The sequence below is a fragment of the Ranitomeya variabilis genome, chromosome 4 (assembly GCF_051348905.1).
Source record: "Ranitomeya variabilis isolate aRanVar5 chromosome 4, aRanVar5.hap1, whole genome shotgun sequence".
NCBI lineage: Eukaryota > Metazoa > Chordata > Amphibia > Anura > Dendrobatidae > Ranitomeya > Ranitomeya variabilis.
In genome coordinates this window covers 230,349,274-230,376,544 of record NC_135235.1, presented here as the reverse complement: position 1 = coordinate 230,376,544, position 27,271 = coordinate 230,349,274, and the positions used below count along the sequence as shown (strand labels likewise).

General features: G+C 47.9%; 1 protein-coding gene across 1 annotated transcript in view; it reads left to right on the top strand.

Moving 5' to 3' along the window:
- Window positions 1-1,266: 1,266 nt before the first annotated feature.
- Window positions 1,267-27,271, top strand: part of LOC143770500 (uncharacterized) — a 96,609-nt gene continuing 70,604 nt past the window's right edge. The window contains exon 1 of the mRNA XM_077260172.1: window positions 1,267-1,412. The gene's annotated coding sequence lies outside the window, so the exon portion shown is untranslated. The remainder of the gene's footprint in view (window positions 1,413-27,271) is intronic.

Genomic DNA, 27,271 nt, shown 5'->3' with positions numbered 1-27,271 from the left:
ACTTTCAACTCAAGGGGAGACAAGGAATAATCAGATATATTGACTACCGAGTTTGGACTCCTACCTGAGACCTCAAGGTCATGTGACGGTCTGGTGCTTTTCCTCCTTGACCTCCTGGTAGGCGTCTGTTTGGTCCTAAAAAACGAGGGCCTGGTGATGTAATCTCGCTGCCGGATCCTTCTGAGGAACCCTCTGCTGGTGAGGAGCCTCCTGAGCGGTAATTCCCTCTTTGTGTCTGGCGATACCGTTGACGTGATTGACGGGGAAATGGGTCCTCCCATTTGTATACTTTATTCGTGAGATAATCTTCAGTATCCCTCTGGAACTTCGTTCTCTTTCTCTCTTCAAAAGTTTTCTGATGGGTAGATAGTATGGAGTCTACTTTAGCCTTCATGGTGGAGAATTCAGCACTACTTAGAGTTGTAGTCAATTGGGTCTCGATAGATATGATTTTTTCCTCGGTAGTCTTTATAGCCTCCTGGAGGTATTCAATGGTTAATAGGATAATGTCGAAGGAACACTTATTCAGGATTTTTTGGAACATGGTACAATATTTCTCGTTGTCAGCAAAAAGGGTGGGTCGCAGATTGCAGCGTAAACCGCGGGGTATTTTACCCTGTCGGTGGTATTCACCCAATGTAGCGAAATGTAAATCAAATGAAATAAGTCTCTTTCTTTCCTTTTCCCAATCTCCTGTCTTGATGTCCTTGCTGGGGATGTGTAGAAAGTCCATTTTGGTCCTTATTTTAGACAGGATAGTGGAACCGGTAGCCTCGAAGTAGAGACACTACGGTACATACATACATATATGGAATTTGTTTCATCTGTATTTTTTCACCTATATGTTTATATCATACCACGTTATAACACTGTATACTACAAAACGTACAACCATCCACATACTTTTTTCCTATATCTACATCCTGTCAGGGTCCTACACCCATACAAACGGTTCTAACCGGATCTTGTCCTCTCACTGTGCACCACGCAAGTGCCAGTAGCAACCCCAGCATGCAAGCGCAAACACTGTCACCACTGCATTACACTTGGCCTGCTCCTGTTCCCTCCATTTCGACATCGCGCATGCGCCGGCTTTTCCCCTTAATGCGCAGATGCCGGACACACACGCACTGCGCAGGCGCCGGCCCCTGCTCTCTCCATTTCGACATTGCGCATGCGCCGGCTTTTCCCCTCAATGCGCATATGCCGGACACACACGCACTGCGCAGGCGCCGGCGTTCTTAATGATTTCCGGCCTTATGACCATACGGAGCTTTATATGGAGCGGCGCCTCGCAATCATGGCACTGCCGCCCTCACCGCCAGGACACAGTTTGTGTTGGCGCCCCCACTGGACCACCAATGCGGACTCCATGACTTCTGATTGCGCTCCACACTGCGCCACCAATTGATGTGAGGCCACAGACACAGAACAGGTAAGTCCAATAGGAGGATAGACCATTTGCTATATGTAATGTATATTTATCCATAGATTCTAATAGGCATATCCACCCTACTCTGGTGGACTAACACGGCGTGGAATTCCCTGCCTCCACTACTGAGCTCCCCCCTGTTTTTTTCCAACTCCCACAGGATTTTATGATGTAAGAAATTATAAAAGGTAGAAATATCTTTCCACATGTTGCTCTACCCAACAATTAGGTTGTTATATACATCCTATAAATACATATATATTTGTGTTACAGCCAGTCTAACATAGGACAGGTGTCTTAAATCCAGGTATATACTGTCCTGGACTATTGCAATTGAGAATTAAGACCCTGCATCTACAATCTGGGTAAATACCTCCATATATGTCTGAAACCTTGTCTATTAGTTAGTGCACCAATCCCACAGACCACAAGGGTTTTCTATATATTTCTATTGGATAACCCTAACACCTGGGTTATTAACATTATCATTATGACATATATATCTAAATTTCATATTGTTCCCCTACTGTCTTTGAACAGGAGGAAAAACAGGGCTTCTTCTACTCTTTGGATGTAATAATAATATACCCTATTATCACATGACGCTATACGAATAACCACTAAGGTTACGTGAATCCATCTTTACCCCCTGTAGTATCTCTTTCTATATATATGACCCTCAGAAAGCCCGAAACGTTGATATACTTGCCTTATTGTTTCGTCTTCATCTCTGCATCTTTAATAAAAATATTCACTTCAACAAATTTGACTTTAATTGGATGAGTGCAGTGATCTAATTTTTCTTCAAGTATATAGCACAGAGACGAAGTATATAACACAGGCCACGCAGTATATAACACAGCCCATGCAGTATATAGCACAGCCCACGTAGTATATAACACTGCCCACGTAGTATATTGCACAGCCTCGTAGTATATAGCACAGCCGACATAGTATATAGCACAGAGACGTAGTATATAGCACAGTCCACGTAGTATATAACACAGCCCACGCAGTAAATAGCAATGTGGGCACTATATTCCTGTTAAAAAAAAAGAATTAAAATAAAAAATAGTTATATACTCACCTTCCGGCGGCCCCCAGATCCAGCCCAGGCCTTTACCGATGCTCATCGCGACGCTCCGGTCCCAAGAATGCATTGCGGCAATAACACGTGATGATGTAGCAGTCTCGCGAGGAGTTGGAAAGGCACCGGAAGGTGAGAATAGCACGATTTTTATTTTTTTTAAATTATTTTTAACATTAGATCTAGTAAAAAGTTGGTCACACAGGGTTAGTAGCAGCGGTAACAGACTGCTAAACCGCAATGGAGGCACTGACCGGAGGAGAGTAGGGAGGGGCGAATTCGTGGCCGGACTGTGCCCGTCGATGATTGGTCGCGGCCGGCTGCGACCAATCAGCGACGCGGGATTTCCATGACAGACAAACAGACGGAAGTGACCCTTAGACAATTAGATAAATAGATAGATAGATAGATAGCGCGACTATACACAGCAGTATCACCTATATAACGAATATGAAGTAGTCTATACATTACACAGATGACACTGCAAATGTTGGATACACGTTATATAGGAGATACTGCTACTACTGTATATAATGAAAGTATCACCTATATAATGTATATACAGCAGTCTATATACATTCTATAGGAAATACTGCTACTGTATATACATTATATATAAGTGATACTGCTGGGTATATGTGTGTGTATGTATATATATACATACACATACACCGCAGTGTTACCTATAACGAATATACACATCAGTAGCAGTATTGCCTATAGAATGTATATAGACTGCTGTATATACATTATATAGGTGAAACTATCATTATATACAGAAGCAGCCAGTATCACTTATATATTGTATATACAGCAGTCTATATACATTCTATAGGCAATATTACTACTGCTGTGTACGTGTGTGTGTGTGTATATATATATATATATATATATATATATATACACACACACACACACACACACGCACTAGTATCGCCTATATAACAAATATATCATATCACATCAGTAGCAGTATTTCCTATATAATGTATATAGACTGCTATATATATACACATTTTATAGGTGATACTGCTGTATATAATCACTGTATCACCTATACAATGTATATATAGCAGTCTATATACATTATATAGTGAATACTGCTACTGATGCGTATATACGTTATATAGGTGATACTGCTGTGTATATATGTACGGGTGTGTGTATATAAATATATATACACACACACACACACACACCGCAGTGTCACCTATATAATCTATATACATCAGTAGCAGCATTCCCTATAGAATGTATATAGACTGCTATATATACATTGTATAGGTGATACAGTGATTATATACAGCAGCATCACCTATATAATGCATGTATAGCAGTCTTTACACATTATATAGGTGCAACTGCTGTGTATACACATTTAAAAAAAATCATATTGGGACTTACCCAGGTCCCTGAGATGGGGGGGGAGGTCGGGAGGATGAAGGGCTGAGGTGGGTCGGGTCCCAGCATTGGCGGTGAAGAGGATCCCAGGCAGCACTGGTGAGAGCAGTCTGCCGGCCTGCACCAGCGTCAGACACAACACAGGTGGAGGCGCCCTATGCGCATTGCGCGCCAGCTTTTCAAATATCTCCGTGTGCACGTGGGGTTTCCTGCTTGCCCGCGCTGGCAAGGGCAGCAGCAGCAGACGATCACACTCAGCACACACAGGAACAAGGACCGCGGCCGTGCTCATTGCTCCCGTGACCCGCACTGATGCCGGCTGCTGCGGCCCTTGTCAGTGCGGGCAACTGAACGCGCGTGCAGCGCCCCAGAGTCCTGATCGTTGCAGTACTGGCGCTCCGCTGCTAAGGGGAGTGCTGGTACGTCTGATGGCACTTAAGGAGTTCACCTGACCAGGTATCACAGACACCAATACACTTCACAGTCTGGCCTCCAGGGGGAGCAAAGGGCACTATGCATTAGGCCACTCCTCACAATCTGGTAAAACTGGGGGTTGGATAGGAAGTTAGGAAGAAGCTGACTGGGGATTGACCAGGCAACATCCTGTGGCAGAGGGTGTTGCGGGGAGAGACTCAGGGGGGCCCCTGTCAGGGGTGGGGTTCTGGCAGTGGCCTAGCGAACAGGACAGAACGTTAAGGAACCGCGCCTGCACGACATTGCGGCGGTATCTCAAGAAGGGACAAGAAGCGAGGTTTATTGTGAAGAGTGAGAAACGAGATCAAAGCAAAAAGGAGATAAAGCCAGTAGGAGTCGTGCTGTAAGACCGAGGCAACACCCTACTGAGGCGCGTAGCCGGAGGCCGGAATGCCGAGGAAGTATTGGGCTCCAAGCATTACTTCAAACAGCAGCAGGACAGTCAGTTATAGGTGGGCTGTCTCACCTAAATCACCTAAGCAGACATAGGGGGCAATTGTGGGAGAGGGGCAACTCTAGGGTCCCGAAAGAACTCCAGGCCTACCCGTCATACGGGTGCGTCCTAGCCAAATCATCTGGGGGACGGAGAAGAACATCAGAATCAGTTGAGAGGGAACATCAGAAACAGACACAACAGTTGTCAGGACTATCCCGTGGTGCTCAGCAGGGAAGTACTACAACACACAAGCGCTAGTTGGTAGGCCCCGATTTCCACCTGCAAAGGGAACTCTGGATGTGCCATTGGACCGGCCGGACTCAGCCAGCCCGGTTAGCAGTGCTCTGGATTGAGGATCCTGAAGCCTTCAGTAAAGAGGTAAAGAGACTGCAACCCTGTGTCCTCGTTATTCATCGCGACCTGCACCACGCACCACCACCTACACCTTTCATTAGACGCCCCTTAGCAGGGTCACGGACCGGGTCTAGCCACCGTGACAACCCCAGAACCGAGACAGGCCCGGTACCGAGCACCCCGCGGCCCTGCGTTTGGGGGCGCTCCACGCGCATACAGGACCATTTAAAGGGCTGGCTGGAGGGATGGTGCGCTATGTAGTAAAATCGCTGCCGGTCTTCCAGCGGCCCTGTGCAGCTGCTCAGGCACCGGCCCAGGGGGCAAATGCATTCCTGCAACCCGGCCCAGTCTGCCCCTGGTGACTGCACCAGCAGAATAGTGAGTGCAGCTCTGGGGTATAATGCAGGATGTTACTCATGATCAGTAATGTAATGTATGTACACAGTGACTGCACCAGGAGAATAGTGAGTGCAGCTCTGGGGTATAATACAGGATGTACCTCAGGATCAGTAACTGGAGACAAAATTCCACCAGGGGGCGCATCACCGCGACTGAAGGTAACTACAGGTCATTGACCTACATTTCCTTCATTCGCCGGGGCTTACAAGCACGAGCACAGCTGCATTAGCAGGACTCCTGCTTGTAAAATATTTTAACCCCTTCAGATGGATTACCTCGTGGGACGTGACAGACTCAGTTCATCTGAAGGTATGTATATTGTGGGTTTATTATTTTTCCAAGCGAGGGTCTTTAAATGGATTGAGAGAGCAATAAAATATTTATTGTGTGTGTTTATTTCATTAAAATACTTTTTAATCATGTGTGTGTGTGTTTTTTAACCCTTTCAAACAATTGGATTAATAATGGATAGGTGTCATAATTGACGCCTCTCCATTAATAATCTGGCTTAATGTCACCTTACAATAGCAAGGTGACATTAACCCTTCATTACCCCATATCCCACCGCTACAGGGGAGTGGGAAGAGAGTGGCCAAGTGCCAGAATAGGCGCATCTTCCAGATGTGCCTTTTCTGGGGTGGCTGGGGGCAGATGTTTTTAGCCACGGGGGGGGGGGGGGGGGGGGCAATAACCATGCACCCTCTCCTGGCTATTAATATCTGCCGTCAGTCACTGGCTTCACCACTCTGGCGGAGAAAATTGCGCGGGAGCCCACGCCAATTTTTTCCGCGATTTAACCCTTAAATTTAATAGCTACAGCGCCGAAATTTTGCACATACACACTACTAACTTGGAATATGCAAAAAAAAGGGGGATATGAGATGGTTTACTGTATGTAAACCATGTCTCATATCATGTCGGGTTTAGGCAGGAGAAATGAAAAGCCGGCAATTGAATTACCGGCTTTTCAACATTATCGCGCTGAAGCAAATATTAAAAAAGTATGCTTCCCCATTGAAATGCATTGGGTTTCCTGTTTTGGCCGATCCCCGACCCCGACTTTTCAATAAGATCGGCCGATTTCACTCGACCCGACTTTTGAGAAAGTCGGGTTTCGTGAAACCCGACTCGATCTCAAAAAATGAAAAGTCGCTCAACCCTAGTCGTGAGTGCTGAGGGGATAATCTTCCAGTGGGATACCCCAAGTATCGGGCCGGATGGGACCCGGTGGGAGGGCCTTAGTCTTGCCACGCTCACTTGGGAACGATATAAACACTGCTTAATTTCACACTGGAAAGATCAACAAGGGACTGAACAATGTGACATACCGAAAGTACAGACACCAAAGACCGTACGCGGTAATAGGAATTTCGTGAAGCAAGGGACTGTACTGGCCTTTCACCCGAAACGGGGTTGGGGCTCTATACAGGAACTAGGACTGCCAACTGACATCTTCTTTACAACGTGAGGGCCCCGTTCCGCCACAGATGTGACGAGCCACTACTATGTAAAGGGGACCAGGTGACCTACACTCGCCATCGGAGCACGCAAGGATGGTGCGCCCGGAATGTGCAAAAGAGTGGGCCTGCAGTAGTGTCGCCTGCTGCCCCGATGATGACTATCCCTGATTTGACAGATTCTACTATCACTACCACGGTGTGCATTACTGCTGCTACTGAGCTTGCTACCAAAGTTGACATTCAACTCCAGAATCCAGGTGATCTGGCCGCACCTGAGAGCCGAACCACAGACACGGACACCGCATCGGATGGGCACCCAGGAAGTGTTCGTTACCCACTGATGCCTTGCAATCTATTATGAGAATAAACCTTGAAACAATGAAACTGTATATAGTTAACTGTTTGTCTTCCTGTTTTTCTGCTAAAACCTGACCAGGTTTATTCTTAAAGGGATCCCTTAGTTTACCCGGGATTCCTATTGCTTTTTGTTTTTGCTTTTTGTCTTTTGTCTATTTTCGCACAAGTTTACAAAGAACTGCTGGATCATGAACAATGCATGATTACAAACTCATTGTAAATAGTTCGCACCTTCTTAAAGGTGCCCTCTACTGGTTTTACAAGAAAAAGACACTTTGCGAAGAAACTGTTCCTGGAAACAGTCCAGGGGTTCCTGCTGTAAACAGACTCGCAGTTTGAGAAGTTGCACTACCTCAAAAAAGCTTGAGTCCCTCTTTAAGGGAATGTTCATGTATTGCACTTAATGTATAATGTTGCCTTAAAAGAAAGTGAATCGTAATAATGTTTTACATAGAAAGTTATATGTAGTTAACTAGATAGTTATAGAAAATGTTTGATAATGTTGCTAGAGATTGAGGACAGGAAGTGAACCCGTGGGGGTTGGGTGGTGAGTCCTCCTAGGAGCCAAACAGAGATGGCTCAGTGATTTTGTGCTCAGAGAAGGTTGATAAGTTCTATACTTTGTATAGCAGAAGAGAGGCAGTAGGCCCAGACGAGAAACTTGGCGGTCCTGCAAAAAAGCGAGAGGCAGTAGGCCTGGGGCAGATAGACAGGTGGTCCTGCGAATGTAAAGTTGGAAAAATGAAGAAAAAGTTGATTAGTATTGTAGTGTTTTATGAGTAAGTCTTTAGAGGGTTTAGCTTATACGCCCTTAAAGAAAAAGTTAGTTTTATAGTACGCCTTTAGTGGATCCAGCTTATACGTCCTTAAAGGAAAAGTTAAATTATTGTTCAGAGTTTGCACTTAGTAGAATACCCGGCTGGGTGATAGAAGTTATTTATAGTACGTTATTTAAAATATTTAACCATGTTTTGCTTGTAACGTTCAAGAGCTCTCAACTCCCATAAAGGGAAGCACTGTTATTGTTACTTACTACTTGTTTATTGCATTTCAAAATGTGTATGTCTTTTTGCTGACATGTATTGTTGTTTTCTTCCCAGTCCGGGAGTACTGGATTTAACCGGGGGGGAGTGCAGCGCCCCAGAGTCCTGGTCGTTGCAGTACTGGCGCTCCGCCGCTAAGGGGAGTGCTGGTACGTTTGATGGCACTTAAGGAGTTCACCTGACCAGGTATCACAGACACCAATGCACTTCACAGTCTGGCCTTCAGAGGGAGCAAAGGGCACTATGCATTAGGCCACTCCTCATAATCTGGTAAAACTGGGGGTTGGATAGGAAGTTAGGAAGAAGCTGACTGGGGATTGACCAGGCAACATCCTGTGGCAGAGGGTGTTGCGGGGAGAGACTCAGGGGGGCCCTTGTCAGGGGTAGGATCCTGGCAGAGACCTAGCGAACCAGAGAGAACGTTAAGGAACCGCGCCTGCACGACATTGCGGCGCGGTATCTCAAGAAAGGACAAGAAGCGAGGTTTATTGTGAAGAGTGAGAAACGAGATCAAAGCAAAAAGGAGATAAAGCCAGTAGGAGTCGTGCTGTAAGACCGAGGCAACACCCTACTGAGGCGCGTAGCCGGTGGACGGAACGCCGAGGAAGTATTGGGCTCCAAGCATTACTTCAAACAGCGGCAGGACAGTCAGTTATAGGCGGGCTGTCTCACCTAAATCACCTAAGCAGACATAGGGGGCAATTGTGGGAGAGCGGCGACTCAAGGATCCCGGAAGAACTCCAGGCCTACCCGTCATACGGGTGCGTCCTAGCCAAATCATCTGGGGGACGGAGAAGAACATCAGAATCAGTTGTGAGGGAACATCAGAAACAGACACAACAGTTGTGAGGACTATCCCGTGGTGCTCAGCAGGGAAGTACTACAACACACAAGCGCTAGTTGGTAGGCACCGATTTCCACCTGCAAAGGGAACTCTGGATGTGCCATTGGACCGGCCGGACTCAGCTAGCTCGGTTAGCAGTGCTCTGGATTGAGGATCCTGAAGCCTTCAGTAAAGAGGTAAAGAGACTGCAACCCTGTGTCCTCGTTATTCATCGCGACCTGCACCACGCACCACCACCTACACCTTTCTAGCCACCGTGACAACCCCAGAACCGAGACAGAGAGGCCCGGTACCGAGCACCCCGCGGCCCTGCGTTTGGGGGCGCTCCACGCGCATACAGGACCATTTAAAGAGCTGGCTGGAGGGATGGTGCGCTATGTAGTAAAATCGCTGCCGGTCTTCCAGCGGCCCTGTGCAGCTGCTCAGGCACCGGCCCAGGGGGCAAATGTATTCCTGCAACCCGGCCCAGTCTGCCCCTGGTGACTGCACCAGCAGAATAGTGAGTGCAGCTCTGGTGTATAATGCAGGATGTTACTCATGATCAGTAATGTAATGTATGTACACAGTGACTGCACCAGGAGAATAGTGAGTGCAGCTCTGGGGTATAATACAGGATGTACCTCAGGATCAGTAACTGGAGACAAAATTGGATCTGACTGGAGACAAAATATTTTGGCTATCTACGTGGATTTACTGTAAAACCATGGACGTAAGGAATAAAAAATACTTGCATCGTTAACCTGCCTAGGTGATTATTACCACCCACAACGTCAGATCCTCACATTTGACATGGGCTTTTATTTTTGGAGAGATCTGTAGGATGGTAGTGGGATGGATCTGGAGCGCCCCCACACCGCCGCAGGGCCTAGGGGTACCCGGAGCCGGGCCTCTGGGTCACAGTCCTGGGGTTGTCACGGTGGCTAGACCCGGTCCGTGGCCCTGTCTGTCAGTGGGGGACGTCCAGTAGAATAAGTGATGTTGTAACGGTGCAGTTGTGGGGTGCAGGTCGCGGTAAATAACGAGGACACCAGGTTGCAGTCTCTTTACCTCTTTACTGAAGGTGTTGGAGACCTCAGTCCAGAGCGCTGTTAACTGGGTTTTCAGAGACCGGCCGGTCCAACGACACATCAGGAGCTCTCTTTACAGGTGGGAATCAGTATCTACCTTCTAGCGCTGTGTGTTGTAGTTCTTCCCTGCTGAGCTCCCGGGATAGTCCTCACAACTGTTTCTTTCTGTCTCTACTGTTCTTTCTCCGTCCTCCAGGTGATATGGTAGGACGCCCCCGTATGATGGGGTAGGCCTGGAGTTCTTCCGGGACTCTAGAGTCGCCCCTCTCCCACAGCTGCCTCCGTTGTCTGCTTAGGTGTTAAGTGAGACAGCCAACCTGTAGTTAGCTGTCCTGCCGTGGTTTGCAATGTACTTAAAGTCTCTTACTTGCTCGGCGTTCCGGCCACCGACTGTTTGCGCCTCAGAAGGATGTTGCCTCGGTCTAACAGCAAGACCCCTCCTGGTATTTCTCCTTTTCTGTATTCCCGTTGTTTACTGGTTAGTTCTGCTCTGAGGAGTCTGCCAGGATCCCATCCCTGACAGGTCCTCTCACTAGCTCTTCCCAGCTACTTCTCCCTGTCTTCCTGTCCAACCCCCAGTTTTACCAGAGTTGTGAGGAGTGGCCTACTAGATAGGACCACCCCCCCTGGTGGCCGGAGTGTGAAGTCTGGTGTGAGTGTACCTGATCAGAGAAACTCCTTAGTGCAATCAGACGTACCATAGCTCCCCATAGTGGCGGAGCCGCAGTACTGCAACAACCAGGACTCTGGGGTGCTGCACTCCCCCCCGGTTAAATCCAGTACTCCGGGACTGGGAAAACAAGAACAATAATACATGTTAACAGAAAACACACAAATTTTTGAAATAGCATAACAATTGAACATAACAATGCTTCCCTTTACAGGAGGTGAGGATTCTTGAACGTTGCAAAAGTTAGGTCATGCACAGTTTATGACTCTCAGTTCAGTGGTTGAAACAGCGGGGACCCCGGGTAAACAAAGGGGCCCCCTTTTTGAAAGTTTTTGAGCAATTCACCGTCCATTACTCTATTGTCCATTTAAAAACCTGTAACAAAAAGATATATATACAAACATTTTCAATTAAATAGCAGCCCTTATTAATACCTCCAAGGTTTGTAGCGGAGGGGAGTTTGATTTTGAGTGCTGCGTGTGGACCTTCGCAGCGCAGGGGTTGCTATCGGCCTAACAGGGCCCGCTATGCTTGCTACCGCTGGTGTAGTGCACTGTCTTCTAGCTACACTTCTAGTGAGTCGGGGTAGCACTGGCAGGTTAGGGCTCTCAGAGCTGCTGCTATCAACAGTGGGTACAGCAGATTCACCGATAGCAGAGGGAGGATTTGCCGGTTCAACGGTTGGCATGGCTTCATCAGGTAAGGCTTGTTGAGGTAGTGGGGCCGGATGATCTGGTACCTCCATCGTTTCTGGCGGGTCCGGCTGTGGAAACGTTAGGACAGGTACCACGAGGGCTTGGTTTATCTGAGTCCAGGACTGGGGAAAGTCACCAAGGACGGTATGGAACACCTTCTCCTTTTCTACCGGCGGGGAGATTTCTGGGGCCGTGCCCCTCTCTTTCAACTTATCGGGGCAGACCTTAAGGTGATCCCTGGATACCGCTGCCGAGGTCTCCCCTCTGTCCTTGCTGATGAGACAGACCTTAGTGTTGTCGAAGTCGGATGGCAAGATGGTATACGGTTCCGCTTCCCATTGGTCATCGAGCTTGTGTAACCTCCTCTTCCGTTTAAGCACTTGCTCACCAGGTGACAGGGGAGTCGCAGGAGCGTGTTGATTGTAGTCCCTTTCTTGTTTCTGCCTGGCCTGGGCGAGACTTCTCTCTACACACTCCTGTATTTCGCGGTACCTTCGCTGCCTTTCTGCATCCCAATCTGCATCCGGCGAGGTATCTTCGGGTACTAGGACCCCCATGTCCAAATCAACGGGTAACCGACTAGATCTTCCTCGCATCAGGTACGCTGGAGTACAGTTGGTGGAACTTACGGGGATGTGATTGTACATATCCACTAAGTCAGGCAACTTTGTCGGCCACAGGTTCCGTTCCTCCACCGGTAAGGTCTTCAATAAATCAATTACCACCTGGTTCATCTTCTCGCACATCCCGTTGGTTTGAGGGTGGTACGGTGTAGTTCTGATCTTCTTACACCCGTACAACTGGCAGAATTCTTGGAACACTTCCGCTTCGAATGCAGGCCCCTGATTGGTCAGTACTTTCTCTGGGTAGCCATGGGGCCTACAAAAGTGCTGCTGGAAGGCCCTGGCGGCAGTCCTAGCTGTTAGATCCTTGACAGGCACAACCACCAAAAACCTGGAGTAGTGGTCCACGATGGTAAGGGCGTAGATATAGCCCGACCGGCTAGGTGTCAGCTTCACATGATCCAGCACGACCAGTTCGAGCGGCCGTTTGGTGATGATAGGCCGCAGGGGGGCCCGTTGACTGTCACGGTCCTTCCTGCGCAGACTACATGGACCACACTCCCGACACCACTTCTCAATGGTTCTCTTCATGCCAATCCAATAGAACCTCCCTCGGAGCAGCTTTTCCAGCTTCTTCCATCCGAAGTGTCCGGCTCCATCATGGTAGGCTCCCAGAACCATGGGCGCATCTCGCCTTGGCACCACTATCTGCCACACCAATTCATGAGTACGTGGGTCGATGCTCCTCCTGCACAACTTGCCATCATGGATAAACAGTTTGCTTCTCCCCTTCCACAGCTGTTGGGTCTCTTGTGGATCATCTGGGCCAGGGTGCAAGCCAGCCTGCGTCAAGAGTTCCTTCACCTGACGGACCGCGGGGTCACTATCCTGGGTTTCTGCCCATCCGTGGTGGGGCAGGGGATTCAGCGTGGCATCCGGTTGGTTCTTGTGCCTGTTCTTCACATGGTGAGAGTTCTGAGTGGCTTTGGGGCGATGGAAGGCAGGCAGCTCCACCTCTTCAAGTGCCTCCGGGTCTTCTCCCACTTCTGGTAAATTGGGCATTCGGGACAGAGCATCGGCATTGGCATTCTGGTGCCCTGCCCGATATTTGATGGTGAAATCATAGTTGGACAGCCAGGCCATCCACCGCTGTTCCAAAGCCCCGAGTTTGGCAGTATCCAGATGCGTTAGCGGATTGTTGTCCGTGAAAACGGTGAATTTCGCAGAGGCCAGGTAGTGCTTAAACCTCTCTGTCACTGCCCAGACAAGGGCAAGGAATTCCAGTTTGAAGGAACTGTAGTTGTCAGGGTTCCTTTCCGTGGGACGGAGTTTCCTGCTGGCGTAAGCGATCACTCTTTCCTTGCCTTTCTGGACTTGAGACAGCACGGCTCCTAATCCCACATTACTGGCATCTGTGTACAGCACAAACGGTTGGTCGTATTCGGGGTAAGCCAGTACCTCTTCCCCCGTCAGCGCCGACTTCAAGCAGGTGAAGGATTCCTCCAGCTCCCCGTTCCAGTCAAAGGGGGTGTTCTTTCCCCTGGTCTTCTTTGGTTGGCCCACCAACAGGTTTTGCAAGGGTGCGGCCTTTTTGGTGAAGTCTTTAATGAACCTCCGGTAATAGCCTACCAGCCCGAGGAACTGCCGGACTTCATGGAGGTCACTGGGCTTTGGCCAGTCCTTGATCACTGTGACCTTGTCGGGGTCTGGGGCCACTCCTTCAGCGCTCACCACATGGCCCAGGTACTGCACTTTAGGTTTCAGCAGATGACACTTGGACGGTTTCACTTTCAGGCCGAAGTTGGACAAGGCTTCAAACACCTCGGCCAGGTGCTTCAGATGGTCTTCGTAGGTTTTAGAGAAGACTATGACGTCATCCAGATATAGCAGCACGGTTTCAAAGTTCAGGTGTCCCAGGCAGCTCTCCATCATCCTCTGGAACGTTCCGGGAGCATTGCACAATCCGAAGGGCATGTAGTTGAACTCACAGAGGCCCATTGGCGTCGTGAAGGCCGTCTTCTCTTTGTCCGCCTCCGCTACAGGAACCTGCCAGTACCCACTGGTGAGATCTAAGGTAGAGAAGTAGTTAGCAGATTTTAAGGCAGCCAGAGACTCCTCTATCCTGGGCAGTGGGTATGCGTCCTTATGTGTAATGCGATTCAACTGCCTGTAATCAACACACATCCTCATTGTACCATCTTTCTTTTTAACAAGGACTAACGGAGCTGCCCAGGGGCTACAGCTGTCTCTCACCACCCCAGCCTCCTTCATTTCCCGTAACATGTCCTTGGCACACTGGTAATGAGCTGGGGGTACAGGGCGATATCTCTCTTTTATGGGTCGGTGATCTCCCGTGGGGATGTGATGTTTAATCCCTTTGACAGTGAACAGTTTGGCGAGCGTGGTATACTTGGCTAGGTGGACCTCTTCCTCCCCACAATTGAGGACACGTACGGGCACTCTCCCCTGTCGGACGTCGACCACCCCCCGGGCTGTCAGAACAGTAGGCCTATTGTCAGAATATACGGGTTCTACCAAGGCCTGGTAGTCCTTACCCCTGAGGCCTATGGCTGCTCGACACCATATTAACATTTCACTCTTGGGGGGTATCGCGATGGGGTTCGAATCACTCACAGTGACACGACCAATCTCACCACCAGTCAGCTCTACCTGCTGTCTCTGCATCAGAGCTCTGATTTCCTTCTGCAGGGCACGTTGCTCACTGTGGCCAGCGGTTTCTGCCACCTGTTGCAACAAAACAATCACTTCTGCAAGACAATTTTCTATAACATTAGTACCAAGAGTCATCATGGGATTACATTCTCGACGATCAATATCTACAATCACAATCCCTTGGGCTTTCAATTCCACCCGCCCCACTTTGATGGTGACCTCCTTATACCCCACTTGTGGCAACGGCTGACCATTACTGGCGATTATGGTGAAATCATCGTCAGGGCCACGAGTAATATCAGCGTCCTCCCAATACCGTTTGTAGAGCACGTAAGGTATAGTCGTCACCTGAGAACCGGTGTCCAGCAAAGCATTCAAGGGGATTCCATCAATCACTACAGGGAGAACTGGTCGTCCTCCAATATACTTGGTTCTCCAATGCTGCGGGCCTGACCGTCCTACTCCTGGGGGTTGGCCCTTTGCCCCAGGGGTTGCTCGTTTAAAGGACAGTACCTTGCAAGATGGCCCACCTGATGACAGCGGCGGCAGATGGGTCGTCCATCCTGGTGGAAGCGATCGTCGGGCCGGCTCCTGGTCGGCGGAGTCCTCCTCCGTCGCATCCAAGGGACATCCTCCGGGCTGGAAGCCAACTGGATCTTCTCTTTGGGGGCCTCCTGTAGGGACTGCACCGTCCGGGCCAGGGCAGCAACGCTCTTGGTTAGCTCTTGCATCTGGAGACGGAGTCCTGCAGGGGAGTCGTCCTCGAAGCTCTGGGCGTCGGCCTCCGCGGCAACTGGGGTATCCGATGCCACCTCCTGGTGGTAGGTGAGAGCGGGGCGCCTGGGTGGTACTGCGCGGCTGGGCTGTCGCTCCTGCAATGCCTGGATAGCTTTATCTTTAAACTGCGCAAAAGTCAAGTCTGGATTTTGCATGGCCAGGAAGTGCAATTGGCCCCGCTGGTGACTGCACAGGAGCCCCTCAATGAACCGCTCCTTCAGGATTTTATCCTCATCCTGCATGCTGCCGGGGTCACTCTGCTTAATGGCCCGCATCGCTTCCTGGAGATTAAGGGCATAGTCCCGTAAGCTATCCTGCGACCTCTGTTTGCATCCATAGAAAGTCAGTTTAATCTCTGTGGCAGTGCGAGTATCAAAGGTGGCTTTAAGCTTGGCAAAAATCTGTTGTGCAGTTCCTTTATCCTCAGCGGGCCAGGATTTCACTTCTCTCAGAGCCGCCCCAAAGAGTTGGCCGGTTATCATATGGACCTTCTGAGGCTCGGTTAGGGGATAGAACTCGAGCAGGCTGCAGAGCCCTTCTTTAAAGTCAGTGAACGTGTGCGCCTCCCCAGAGTATCGTGGGAGCCAGGCCGCTCCGGGCAGGTAGGGCATGGAGAAGGGCATTATGGCTTTCGCATTAGCGGCAGTGTCCGACTGGCTGATGGGGGCAGCGGGTTCTGCGGCAGCCAGTGGTGGTATTAGGGCCGCGGCTTCGCCCGCTGCGGGGACCGGAGCTGCCCCTGCGTCCGCGGCTGCGACCGCCACCTCCTCTCCTCCCGACTCGGACATGGCCGTCCCTTCCTTCCACTAACCTGCTGGAGGTCGGAGTTCCTCTTCCGGGATTGGCGTCTCACCGCGCTTTCCGTTCCGCGCTTCTTTTGGCTGATCCCGCCCACGTAGCTAAGGCTCCTCCCTCCGTGCGCGGCAATGGCGAATTTTGGCGGTAACTTTCCGCGGCAAGCAGTAGCACACAGTTCTCTCAATAAAGTACAGTCCAAGCACGATAAATCACAGTTCCAAGGCACACATGACCTGATTCTTCAGGCTTAAGTAAATCCTGTTCGTGACGCCAAGTTGGAGCGCCCCCACACCGCCGCAGGGCCTAGGGGTACCCGGAGCCGGGCCTCTGGGTCACAGTCCTGGGGTTGTCACGGTGGCTAGACCCGGTCCGTGGCCCTGTCTGTCAGTGGGGGACGTCCGGTAGAATAAGTGATGTTGTAACGGTGCAGTTGTGGGGTACAGGTCGCGGTAAATAACGAGGACACCAGGTTGCAGTCTCTTTACCTCTTTACTGAAGGTGTTGGAGACCTCAGTCCAGAGCGCTGTTAACTGGGTTTTCAGAGACCGGCCGGTCCAACGACACATCAGGAGCTCTCTTTACAGGTGGGAATCAGTATCTACCTTCTAGCGCTGTGTGTTGTAGCTCTTCCCTGCTGAGCTCCCGGGATAGTCCTCACAACTGTTTCTTTCTGTCTCTACTGTTCTTTCTCCGTCCTCCAGGTGATATGGTAGGACGCCCCCGTATGACGGGGTAGGCCTGGAGTTCTTCCGGGACTCTAGAGTCGCCCCTCTCCCACAGCTGCCTCCGTTGTCTGCTTAGGTGTTAAGTGAGACAGCCAACCTGTAGTTAGCTGTCCTGCCGTGGTTTGCAATGTACTTAAAGTCTCTTACTTGCTCGGCGTTCCGGCCACCGACTGTTTGCGCCTCAGAAGGATGTTGCCTCGGTCTAACAGCAAGACCCCTCCTGGTATTTCTCCTTTTCTGTATTCCCGTTGTTTACTGGTTAGTTCTGCTCTGAGGAGTCTGCCAGGATCCCATCCCTGACAGGTCCTCTCACTAGCTCTTGCCAGCTACTTCTCCCTGTCTTCCTGTCCAACCCCCAGTTTTACCAGAGTTGTGAGGAGTGGCCTACTAGATAGGACCACCCCCCCTGGTGGCCGGAGTGTGAAGTCTGGTGTGAGTGTACCTGATCAGAGAAACTCCTTAGTGCAATCAGACGTACCATAGCTCCCCATAGTGGCGGAGCCACAGTACTGCAACAACCAGGACTCTGGGGTGCTGCAGATCTCTCCCTCCTCTCCGGGTCTTGGGAGTGTCCTATGTCCACCATTCTTATTTAAACTTTCAGGTAAAGGTTCGGTGTGTCAGTATTTTGTTCTGCAAGCAGCAAAACTGTGTAATCCAGGTCTGTGTGAGACTGTACACAGAAGTATCACATACACCCTAAAATATAAAACTTTATTAAATCTCATTAAAAACCCGGCATATATATATCGACCCAAGTGAGAACAAAATAGTCACACTCTATAGCTTGTACTTGATTTATGTTATCATTAATAAGGGACTTCTAGGGTCTTGTAGGGACAGCTGCCGTGAAGTGGGGGTGCCACCCTCCGCAGTCCGAGGCTAGGAGGCTTATAGGGTGAGTAGCTTTGGATTTCACCTGGTAATTATTTAGATCAACATGACCCATCAGTCTGAGCGGACGTGTATCTATAGGGGTGTGACAAATTTTTTCTCACATGGGTTGATATTTATATGCCCGGTTTTTAATGAGATTTAATAAAGTTTGCTTTTTTATGGTGTATGTTATACTTCTGTAATTCCCTAATGGGTCTATAGAACCGTTAATAGTGGAGACTGAACACAGATCAGAGGCAGAGAGCAAAGCCATTGCTGCTCCCACGAGTTACATGGCAGTGCAGTCGCCCACGTCAATGGAGTGTCATGATTCACACCTTGCTAACATCACTATGTCACAGATCAGGGTGACCTTTGGCCAGCGCCCGGCTATCACATGTGCAGGGGGCTTATCTTAAGGTACCTTCACACGAAGCGACGCTGCAGCGATAGCGACAACGATGCCGATCGCTGCAGCGTCGCTGTTTGGACGCTGGAGAGCTGTCACACAGACCGCTCTCCAGCGACCAACGATGCCGAGGTCCCCGGGTAACCAGGGTAAACATCGGGTTGCTAAGCGCAGGGCCGCGCTTAGTAACCCGATGTTTACCCTGGTTACCAGCGTAAAATGTAAAAAAAACCAAATGTAAAAAAAACCAAACAGTACATACTTACATGCGTCCCCCGGCGTCCGCTTCCTGCACTGTGTGAGCGCCGGCAGTAGCAGGGCACAGCGGTGACGTCACCGCTGTGATGTGCTTTCACTTTCACTTTGCGGCGCTCAGTCAGTGTGGGAAGCGGACGCCGGGGGACGCATGTAAGTATGTGCTGTTTGTTTTTTTTACATTTTACGCTGGTAACCAGGGTAAACATCGGGTTACTAACCGCGGCCCTGCGCTTAGTAACCCGATGTTTACCCTGGTTACCAGTATAAAATATCGCTGGTATCGTTGCTTTTGGTGTCAAACACAACGATACACGGCGATCGGACGACCAAATAAAGTTCTGGACTTTATTCAGCGACCAGCGACCTCACAGCAGGATCCTGATCGCTGCTGCGTGTCAAACTAAACGATATCGCTAGCGAGGACGCTGCAACGTCACGGATCGCTAGCGATATCGTTACAAAGTCGTTTCGTGTGAAGGTACCTTTAGTTATCCCTCCACTGCTACAATGTGATGAAAACACAAAGGCTATTGACCTATCTATTTACCACAGGGGCTTATTTTAGTTATCCCACTGCTGCTACAATATCACAAACTGCAGGGATTTATGTATATCCCGCTTTTCCAATTTCCGGTTTGGAACTTGCAGCTCTCTGGCACCCCCCTTACCCTGCGGTCCGTCAGGGAACTCACCTGGGAGAATTAGTCGCTGGACGGGCTGCTTCACTGTGGACTGGCTAGCAGGCATGCTGCAGCGAGGGATTTATAAATGCTCAGGCCGCAGACAGACAATAGCTTATAAAACCCCATTCCGTCACTGCCAGCTCACCTGCCTAGCCCAGCAGGGCCGGACTTAGCCCAAAAGGCGCCCTGTGCGAGACTGCAGGACGGCGCCCCCCCCCCCCCTCCAAACTTTTAAAGAAAACAATAACTCTTTAATATTCACAACAACACGTTTACTTAGAAAACTTGTGTTTCCCTGCAAAACACTTGAAGAAACACTAATATTGCAATAACGGGAATTATAAAGTGCTTTAAAGCGGACCAAAAGGAAAAAATGACGCTTGGTCCAAAGCCATATGGGCTGACAGCCAATCAGAGTGCAGAGCGGCGGCCTGCAAGGCCAAACACCGCCACACCATGACCAGATGACATATTACCACCACAGTGATCGAATAATATCAAATACAAGGAACGAATACCACAACATCATGACCAGACCACATATTACCACCACATAGTGACTGAATACTACAATACTGATCAATAATAAAAAAACCCACAATACTATCACCATAAGTGCCATTATACACAGGAGATCTGTACTTAGTATGCAGCGTCTGTGTATAGGTAATACAGTGATCACCGGTGACATACACAGGACCTCAGTATATAGTATACAGTGTATAGTGTCAGTGTATAGGTAACACACTGACTCACCAGTGACATCTCTAGGTGAAGTCCTTCATCTTTCATCCCGCACAGACCGCCATCACTTCATCCAGCCAGGACTCGTCTCTGCAGGAAATAACACAGTTATCTCGAGTTCCACTTGCAGAACACATTACTTAATTTTCCCAACTTCTACATTACACCACATGAAGAAGGCGACATAGTGTCACTCTACACAGTAATAGGACCGCCCCTCCATTTAAAACAGTATACTCAAAAAATAAAATAAATACATCACTGCAGTAATAATATCCCTTAATTAGCCCCTATGGTAATAATATTCGCCATCCTGGCCCCCGTGTGTCTCATTCCTGGCGTCAGCCATATATTCTCCCATCCTGCCCTAATGAGTATCTATCCTGCCCCATATGATCTTCCCATCCTGCCCCATCTGTCTCCATCGTATCCATCATGCCCCATCTGTCTCCAATCCTGCCTCCAGTGCCTCCAGTCATGACGCCATGTCTGTCATCCTGCCCCGTGTCTCCATTCTGCCCCTGTGTCAAGCATTCTGCCCGTGTCCAGCATTCTGCACCAGTGTCCAGCATTCTGCACCAGTGTCCAGCATTCTGCACCAGTGTCCAGCTTTCTGCCCCTGTGTCCAGCTTTCTGCCCCCTGTGTCCAGCTTTCTGCCCCAGTGTCCAGCTTTCTGCCCCAGTGTCCAGCTTTCTGCCCCAGTGTCCAGCGTTCTGCCCCAGTGTCCAGCTTTCTGCCCCAGTGTCCAGCGTTCTGCATCAGTGTCCAGCGTTCTGCCCCAATGTCCAGCGTTCTGCCCCTGTGTCCAGCGTTCTGCCCCTGTGTCCAGCTTTCTGCCCCAGTGTCCAGCTTTCTGCCCCAGTGTCCAGCTTTCTGCCCCAGTGTCCAGCTTTCTGCCCCAGTGTCCAGCTTTCTGCCCCCGTGTCCAGCTTTCTGCCCCAGTGTCCAGCTTTCTGCCCCCGTGTCCAGCATTCTGCCCCCGTGTCCAGCGTTCTGCCCCAGTGTCCAGCGTTCTGCATCAGTGTCCAGCGTTCTGCCCCAATGTCCAGCGTTCTGCCCCCGTGTCCAGCTTTCTGCCCCAGTGTCCAGCTTTCTGCCCCAGTGTCCAGCTTTCTGCCCCAGTGTCCAGCTTTCTGCCCCAGTGTCCAGCGTTCTGCCTCCCTGTGTCCAGCTTTCTGCCCTGCCCCCCCCCTCCCGATCGCCGCTATCAATAATAATTAAAAAAAAAAAACAAGTTCTTCTTACCTGACCGCGATCCTGCTCTATCTGCTTATCGGTGGGGGCGGCCATCTTCCTGAGGCCGCGCGTGCGCAGGTGGAGTGCTCTGCTGCCCGGGGCTTCAGGAAAATGGCCGCGGGATGCCGCGCATGCGCAGATGGAGATCGCGGCGGCCATTTTTCTGAAGCCGAGAAGCGAACAGCCAGGTAAATTCTGCGCCGCCGGCGACCCGCCCCCCCGCATTGTGCCGCCCCCCGCATTGTGCCGCCCCCTTCCTACGCCACTGCCAGGGGGGGCCCGATGACCGGGGGCGTGGTAACCGGAACGCTGGCAGATGGAAATTTTAGAAAACGGCTGCCCCGTACCGGGTCGTACCGGCTGAATCCCACCCCTGATTTTGATGTAATGTGACATTAATCTGCTGAGCTCAATAAATGCGCCCCTTGTATGCTAACGAGCCTTGGCGCCCTGTGCGGCCGCACAGGTCGCACAGGGCAAAGGCCGGCCCTGTAGCCCAGAACACACTTCGCTGCCACCAGCTCAGATTTCTCACAGAGAGGGGTTCGAGACAACCCAAATTAGTGACATAATTAACTTCAGAAGACTAACGTTTTAGAGCAGGAGAACAAAGCTAGTATTTTATATATTTTACTCCATAAAAGATTAGGCAGTGTTTATAAAAGGCATACAAAGATGTTACACTATGAGACAAAGTACAGGGGTTGGACAAAATAATGGAAACACCTAACGTTTTGGCATCATAATCTTCGAACATGTGATATACATGCAAACCGTGACATATGGTAATGTTTTGTAGTTGATTATTTGTGTTATGTGATATGTGTATGTAAATTAACTTTGTTTTGCATAATTGTAAGAACATTGATGAGAACCTGATACCAATGGCAGACCTCTCGGATTTTCAAAGAGGCCAAATTGTTGGTGCTCGTATGGCAGGTGCTAGTGTAACAGAAAGTGCCCGAATGCTTGGCGTGTCAAGAGGTACTGTCTCCAAAGTAATGACTGCGTTTAAAAGAAGGAAAAACGTATGCAGCAAAGCACAGGTCCGGCCAAAAGTCAGAGTTGATTGAGAGAGACCATCGGACTCTAAAGCGAATTGTGAGTGCGCAAGATCACGGCTCCAAAAATCATTGCTGAGCTCCATGAACACATACAGAACCCAGTTTCCACGAAAACTGTTTGTCGGGAGCTGCACAAATCTGGATTCCACGGAAGAGCTGCAATTAGAAAACCGCTGCTCTCAATGACAAATGTTTCCAAGCGTTTAGAGTGGTGTAGAAACCTCCAGAATTGGTCCCTCGAGCAGTGGAAACATGTGATATTCTCAGACGAATCATCGTTTACCCTATTTCCGACCTCCGGCCGAGTGTACGTTTGGAGACAGACGAAAGAAGCATTCCATCCAGACTGCCTTCTCCCAACCATAAAACATGGTGGAGGTTCTGTGATGATCTGGGGTGCTATTTTGTGGAGATCCGCCGGGCCAATGATTTCCCTTCATGGAAGAATTAACAGCCGAGATTATTTAGGCATTTTGGGCGACCAAGTGCATCCAATGGTTCAAGCACTGTTCCCGGAGGTGAACGCCATCTTTCAGGATGATAATGCACCAATTCATACAGCTAAAATCGTTAAAGCATAGCACGAGGAACATTCTAATGAAGTTGAGCATCTCATCTGGCCCCACAATCCCCAGACCTCAACATTATTGAGCATTTATGGTCGATTTTAGAGATTCAAGTTAGACGTTGATTTCCACTGCCATCGTCGCTCAAAGAACTGGAGGGTGTTTTAACTGCAGAATAGGCAAAATTCCTTTAGAAACAATTCACACCTTGTATCAATCCATACCTCGGAGAATTGAGGCTGTAATCGCCGCAAAAGGTGGACCTACACCATATTAAACTAATTTTTGTTGATGTTTCCAGGTGTTTAGTTTTATTATTAAAACCAAGACAAACTAAAGTAACAAAAAACACACCCCAAAACTCGTGCTCAAACCAAAAATAATACCCAAAAACTAAAGGGGAACCCTAGACACCCCTAGCAACAGCGTCTATATTGTCCCCTACCTAGCTGCGGAGGTAGACGCCCCAGGGGGGAACGTTGTGGCGCCCCCGCTCCACGGTGGCTGACCCTGAAGGCCCTGATGCACCCTATCGCCACTAGTGAGAGCCTCTACCCACAAACTAAAGGGTCCTCTACCACTAAACAGAGGGCTGCCTTTGCTAGGGAAAAGCTAGGTCCCCATATCAAAACAATTAAAAGCAATGTATGAACACAAGGCGCATATAGATAGCAGATGATCCCGCAGTATAGGAGAAGACTGCTGTTCCAACCTGAGTGATTTGGGTATCACTCTTATAATAGAGCAAGGATCACCATATAGCCTGTACATTCCACATAGATATATGCAGTGAGGATAACTCTTACATTTGGCTAAATATATGCATCATTATTTTGATCCTCTGCATATCAATCAGGTGCTAATACACAGATACCTTGCATACAAGTCAACATGTGCGGGATACAGTCATACTCATCTCGAGATATATCTGCGGTAGTTCCCCATACGCCATTCCTAATAACTGCCTCGACGCGTTTCACCCATTAAGGCTCATCAGGAGGCCGATGCGAAGATGATGGGTGTCATATCTAATGATCAAACGCACAGCATCAAAAACGCAGCGTCCAGATGTTACAGCATAGTGGAGGGGATTTCATTAAATCCCGTCTCCTCTATGCAGGAAAAAACGCATGCGGCATTGCCGCGAAAACGCACATGCGGCGTGTTTTTTTAGAACGCAGCATGTCCTTGCATTGCATAAAATACGCAAGGACAGCGCAGGTGACCTGCCAGTGACCTTAGGTGCAGATTTGGTCAGGATTTTACCTGCATAAAAGCCTGACCAAATCCTGAAGCAATCCTGAACGTGGACACATACCCTAAAAAACGCATAAAAAACGCACCTGCGGATTCTGCCAGGTCATGCAGAAAATTCTGCACCACATTTCCTACGTGTGCACATAGCCTAATATGTGTGAGGAGCAGCCTTCATCTCTGTTTTGTCTTTTCTTTGTCAATAATAAACATTGTCACATAAATATTTGGGGGTCTGTGAATAAAGAAGACGTGCTCTGGATCAGGTCTGCAGAAGGAAAAGAGTTAACTGAGAATTCATCAGTGAGCTCAGGGTGACATTCTGACCGGGAGTTTGTATCTCTTTTATGTCTTTTATTAGCTTCTCTCAGCTGATCTATGATCACAGACCAAATCAAAAATTGAGTGTGCATGAATCAGAGAGCCTGTAAAAGCAAAACGTCTCAAAAAATTTAATAAAACCCGATTGCAAAAATTATTTTCATGTAAAAAAATATAGTATATACTGTCTCCAAATGTGGACAAAACTGATACAATGTGTTATGCCACCTAATGGCCTGGCACAGAAAACAAAGAAAGCCTGTATAATGGATGTGACACAATGTATCAGTTTTCTCTTCAGTGTTCCATTTCCAGATTCCACTTTTAGATAAGAGATTTATGTAAATCCTTCCTACAAAAGAAGAGTACAAGTGGGGGAAGGGATGTGACAACAGCTCTAAGCACGAGCTATCACTGTGGCCCACGGGAAGATCCCGGGAAAATTAGCTAAAATCAAATCCTTACAATAATAATCATCATGATACAAGTAGGACATCATATATAACATAGAGAATATCAAATACTTACTGGCTGCTGATGGAATAATGATTGCTATGAAGAGCAGAGCTGCAAAATAATAATAAATAAAAAGAAATAATAATAATATAAATAATAAAATAAATAAACAATAATACGATAAATAAGAAAAATACAAATAATTAAATATATACGAATAATACTATGATAAATAACAATAATAACATATATAATTAAATAAATACAAATATTAATACGATAAATAATAATAATATTTCTACTGCAAAATATACAATAAAAAGAGCCAAGGAAAATGGGATGTCATGATGTTTGCAGTCCAACTAGATAAACATTATACTCCCTTCTAATATATATGAATATATCTATAGTATAATACAATGTACAGATATATAACGCATGTAACTCACTCAGGGATGCCAGCAGCACTGCAGATGTTCGCCCCATGTTTAGCGATGATGTTCCACTGTTTTTCTGTAAATTATCACTTGAATGGATTAGAATGAGAAAATATCAGATTTTGAGTTTTTTTATCTTGCTAATAAATATTTGATAACACTTAAAAGATTAGTCTATTTTGCCAAAAGCCTTCTCATAATGAATCCGTCCCTATAATCAACTGATTGATGGAGGTGCAGCTTCTCAATTCCCTACAGCGGCCACTGGAGGAGAAATGTGGTATTACATGCCAGGTTTTTAACTAAATGGGGAGCACCAAGGAAGAGGAGATCTTTACAAAGATCTCCAGCTTCCGACTGTTTCTACATTTTATAGGACGGGATAAACCTTTTAATACAGTAAGAGCAGAAGTTTCAGTACCTACCTGGAGGATGCACGGCACACGGCTGCTGGTGATGTCGGATCCTACAAGTGCAGCATCTTATATACCGTAAGGTTAGGAGCGGCGAGGGTGTGATCTGTGACCTATGTACAATGTCATCATCGCCTGACAACATGCAACTAGTGATTGTGCCAACAGCAACCGGAAAAGCAACATCAAGAATTGCAAGATCAGAAGATTATGCAACTTTAACCCCTTAGTGACCACCAATACGACTTCAAATTGACCCTAGCATCCCCCGACGGGCGACAACCCAGCACCGGCCAGCAGTATTCTATAGCTGCATCATTTACGATCACCGACCATTGACATTTAACCCCTTAAATACTGCTGTCGATAGTGACTACATCATCTAGATGGTTAACAGAGTTCCGGGGCTTCCTCTTTAACCCCATGGGCACCCTGAGATTTTGATCGTGGGGTCCTGATGTTTGCGATGGCAATTCACGGGCAAATGACAGCGGCCTGTTCAGAAGTTAAAAACATTTAGACGGTAAAAATATATTTTTTAAGTTCCCTTTATTTCACTTTGCATGAAGGGTTAACAAACTACCAGAAAGCAATTTGGAACACAATGAGGGGCGCTGTTTTTACAATGGTGTCACATTTGGGGGATTCCAATATATGAAATCCCTGAATTGGTCCTTAAAAAAATAATTTTTTGTACATTTTCTTGAAAAGAATTTAAATTCATTGTGACATTTTTAAAACCTTCTAAAATGTTAACAAAATAAAACAACATTTTACAAAAGGGGCGCATGTAAAGCAAACAAATGCTATTTATTAATTATTTTGTTTGATAATTCAAAGCTTGAAAATTGCATTTTGTTTTTGTTTTTTTTGTTGCATTTCTGATCATTTTAAAAATAAAAACTAAACACATTAACCATAATTTACCATTATCATAAAGTATAACGTGTCACGAAAAAACAATCTCAAAATCAATGGGATATGTTGGAGTTATTACTACATAAAGTGACACATTATATAAACATATAACCCAGACCCATCTCACCAAGCCAAGGGATGGGCTACACTCCAATCAACTGTTAAACATAAAGATCCATGGAGCAACTATTAAGATGCATATCGGATCAAGAAGTGTTAAACTTTTTTTTATGATAAAACGTTATAACTTTATTAATGTCTCAACTACATACAATAAAAACAACACATAATAAAACAATGCCTCATCAACTTCAAATTTTGATTATTATGGCAGAAATAAGCGAAAAAAATTATGCGAAAAAAATTAATGATAAATACAA